Consider the following 4,786-nt stretch of genomic DNA (forward strand, 5'->3'; position numbering starts at 1 on the left):
ATACGCACGCGGATACACATGGACGAAGTCTCATTTTGGGAGTATATTAAAGAATTTATTATTTTGGAATGAAGAACACAAATATAGGTGCTGAGCCAGTGACTAAACTTGTAGAATTTTGTTGGGATTAATCCAATGAATTGACAGCAAGGTATGTAAGAAGTACTTTTCTGAAACGAAATTTCTGTGTACTGTCCTGTCCCACGCGCATTCACACTAACACTTTCACACAAAGGTTGGTTGATAATAAACATAAAAATTTGGTAATTATTTACAATAACACCATATTCGCTAAATACTAACACTGACTGTAACCCTAAACCATAAATTTGTTTACATCAGGGCCAGCGCTAAGCCCCTGCAACCCCTGCGGTCTCAGAGAGTCTCCGCGAAGAACTGGAATTACTATAATGTAAAACTTAAAATTCGATGTTACACACAACTTATGTAATTTTCAGAAGAAAAAAAAACAGTAAGGTTTCTAAATAACGAAAGGTCTTCATACGGACGCACCACGGTGATAACTCTTGTTACATTGATATAACTCATTCGTTCATTCGGTCCTTTAGGCAATATACACTGTAGGATATCTTTCAATTTATGCGATAAACTTTATAAATTTTAAAGATCAATATTCCCGTGACATAAGTATGAGATATCGACATGAGTTTTTCAAATAATTGTTTGTGGAATGGACCTAATAAAATTAGCTAGAGTACACTCGATATTTCATATTCAAATCCGATGTGACTATTCCTATTTGGATAAGGATTAGAAAATTTTATATCTTGATAAACTTCCAATATATATTTTGGATATTTTTGAACAATTCACCTTATTAACACTTGATATTTCACATTTAAGTCCGATGTGAGTATTTATTCTTTGATATGGATTGAAAAATATTATATGCTGATAACTTACATTACCTATTTTTAATATTTTTGGAACAACTCGACTTATTAACACTGGATATTTCAATTTCAAATCAGAAGTGAGTAATTATACTTGGATAGAGATTAAAAATATTGTATGCTGATAACTAACATTACATACTAGCCGGCAGGGGCTGCGAAAAATTGAAGTCGGCAATAGGTGGATTGTGCCGTATTGTCCCCTTCTATCAAAGATTTTCAAAGCGAACAAGAGGTCAGACATGGCTGTTTTTGGATTTCAGGAGGTAAACAAAAATGATGAACTGACATGCTACCAGATGGCACGCCACATTAGCAGCAATGAAGCAGCCGGAAAACTGTTTAACTTTCCGCTGCATGAACGGTATCCAACTGTTATCCATCTAGCTACACATCTAGAGAATGGCCAAAGAGTCTACTTTAATCCAGACAATCCACAATGACTCCACCAGCAACTTGAAGCTCCACGTTCAACAACATTGCCCGCTTTTTTTTTTTGAGCTTTGTGGCACAGATCCGTTTGCTTCCACTCTCTCGTACCAAGAAGTCCCTCAATATTACACATGGCTTACCAGATCCAATAAGAGGACAGCACAGAACAGACCAGGAAATTTTATGGGAGACATCCTATAACATCAATAATCTCAATGAGTATGTGACTGAGAATGAGCCAAAGCTTTTGACTGAACAACGGACAGCTTGAAATTGCATTATTCGAATGACTTAAGAGCATAAGGGTGGCCTATTCTTTTGAGATGCTCCTGCGGGCACTGGCAAGACGTTTTTGGTCAACTTTTTGTTAGCAAAAGTCCGTCTAGATGGGTGCATTTCATTGGCGGTAGCATCTTCTGGAATCGCAGCAACTCTCTTGACAGGTGGTCTAACAGTTCATTCTACTTTCAAGCTTCCCTTGAATTTAGTTAGCACAGAGACTCCAATTTGCAACATCTCTAAGACATCAGCATAGGCCAAGGTCTTGCAGCAGATGTGCTTGATTGTCATCGATGAATGCACCATGTCTCACCGTGGAGCACTTGTAGCTGTTGACCGTAGCCTAATAGATTTGAGAGGAAAGGACATTCTCATGGGTGGTATCACTGTAGTTTTGGCTGGGGATTTCAGACAAATTCTTCCTGTGGTCCAAAAAGGCACAAAAGTAGATGAACTAAAGACCCGTCTCAAGCAATCCTATCTGTGGAGGGAAGTGAACAAAAGTGCACCTGACAGTTAACATGAGGACCCTATTATTTGGTGGTCAAACTGCTGGGCTGTTTTCACGCGAGCTTTTGCACATAGGGAATGGGCAACTACCTTATGTCCACCAAATGCAACAACACAAGCTACCCTATGGTGAGATGGTACCAACTATCAATAATCTCAAAATGCATGTTTCCAAACATTCCATAAAGTTTAGCAACAGTCAATGGCTAATGATGCTGTCGACAAAACCAATTGGGATCTCTTGCAGCTGTTGCCAGGACAAGAACAGTCTTTCAAATCCATCGACACTGTCATTGATCAGGACCAAGCTGTAGTTTCTCTAACTGAGTTCCTGAACTCTCTACAGCCATATGGGATGCCACCTCACAACTTAACACTTAAAAATGGAGCTCCATTCATGCTGCTCAGGAATCTGGATCCACCTCACCTGTGCAATGGCACCAGACTGGTGCTGAAAGCGATGTCACCCCTGTCCTAGAAGCAGAAATTATCACTGAAAAATATAAGAGTGGGGATGCCTTCATTCCACGATCCCGTTAATCCCAATGGACCTCCCCTTTGAATTTAAACGGTTCCAGTTCCCAGTGAAACTAAGTTTTGCTATGTCGATAAACAAATCTCAAGGTCAATCTCTCAAGGTTGTTGGACTTAACCTTCCTTCTCCTTGCTTCTCTAATGATCAATTATATGTAAGATGTTCACGAATTAGAAATCCCAAAACTCTTTTTATTTGCATCCCAGTTAAAATACACGCTGAAAAAAATGGTATATTTGAAGTTCTACAAAATTAAACTGTGATTGATTTCAGTATTTGGTTTAATAACTTTATTTATACTCACGTCATCTGATGGATTTTTTCTGAAAATATATTTTTTATCAGAATAATATATCTATTTCCTCTAACATTCTTTAAACTTCCGAGCAACGCCGGTTACTTAGGCTAGTTATGTATAAAATCATCTATTGTTAATCAGTATACGAACTTACAAACAAAGTTTTGCAGGACCTTCAAGACTGCATGATCAACAACTTTAAATGTATTTACGTTAGTTTTTTGGTTCAATTGTCCTGAATAAACATAATAAATTATTAAATGAGAGAACACGGAATATGGAAATACACACTTACAAACATACACATACACACACCCACACACTCATTGACTCACTCACTCACTCACAAACACACATTACCAAAATCCTAATGGCGAAATAACGGAAGGCAGAAAATATGCTCGATGGTTTATCCTCAAACTGGAAACCCGGGACAAAAACTTGCTTACAACAGAGTGAAATCCGCTCAAGAAATTCAAGAGATATAAGGTGGTGTTAAACCATACGAAAGATGCTGTCTACCACCAAGGAGTAGGTCCAGCTCACAAGACAAACTTCCAAGTAGTTTTTGTGTATCTAATTTCAATTTCAACGTTCGGATCAATTTGAGGATACGACGCAAAACACGTCTAAAGTGCCGCGTGGGAGCGAACACGGTACCACGTGGTTATAAAGCAAACCCTAACCACTTAACCATACTTTTTTCTCAAAATGATATTGTGTGCCATTTATGCCTTCCTCGAAACATCCACCAGCGCTGTAAATTAATGAGATTATGTTTGTGGATTGAAACTGAATTTTACTTCACCACACTATACCGTAATACATCATATAAACAGCCATTATTGTAAACTAATTCAATACGATTCGGATTTTTTTAGTCCGTGTAGTTGATACGGTAAATTATTGAAAGATTATTTGTCTTAATGTTGTCTTTTCCGCGCCGCATAAATATTCAGTCATCAAACAGACATAATGACGTGAATTCATTTCGCACTCTTTGATCGTGTATGACGTAATCAACAAGCTGAATGGAAATGACAATACGTTTCAAATCTTATCAAAACAAGAAGAAAAATGAAGGAACTGCACGAAGGAGTCTAATCATAACCAACTAACGAAACTTCCCGTAATCATATCTGGGCAGCTTGCTTTGATAGAAGTATAAGACTATGTCAATGGAAGTATATACAGATGCATATCGCGAGATAATGTTTATGACGAATGCCTACTACACTTACTCACTTCACACTTAGCATGTAGGGGACCTGAAGTCCAATAAGTCAAGTATTATTTTAAAACAGGAAGCTGACGCATTTGTCTCTTTTTGGATTGGGAAATACGACTGTATGCAATAAAGTATTATTGTTATTATTATTATTATTATTATTATTATTATTTTGTAATATATGAACGTGCGAAAAAATATCTAAAAGATACAACAGCCTGCTATATAAATTATCTAAATTTCAACTCTGGAAATTTCTCAGTATCCGGTTGTCTTTGATTTGCTTCTTTTCTCTCCCCTCTCCCGCTCACATGCCTATTAAAAGAAGCTGATTCGATTAAGTGATGTTTGATTCCAGAACACTTAAAGAAATTTTGATGATTCTTTACAAGACCAGGAAACAATATTTTCATGACAATATTTATCAGAATATTGAATTTCAAATATCAGACACCAACTTAACTGGGGGCTAAGATCTCTTTTTATCTCTAAATCAAAAATTACAGAATCAACAAATGTAATAGAAGTGGCAATGCTGTTTAAGCCTAGAAGTATCATTTTATTTGGAAGTCGGGCCTTTTTTTAATGCA

Source organism: Octopus bimaculoides, chromosome 1 (genome assembly GCF_001194135.2).
Source record: "Octopus bimaculoides isolate UCB-OBI-ISO-001 chromosome 1, ASM119413v2, whole genome shotgun sequence".
Classification (NCBI taxonomy): Eukaryota; Metazoa; Mollusca; class Cephalopoda; order Octopoda; family Octopodidae; genus Octopus; species Octopus bimaculoides.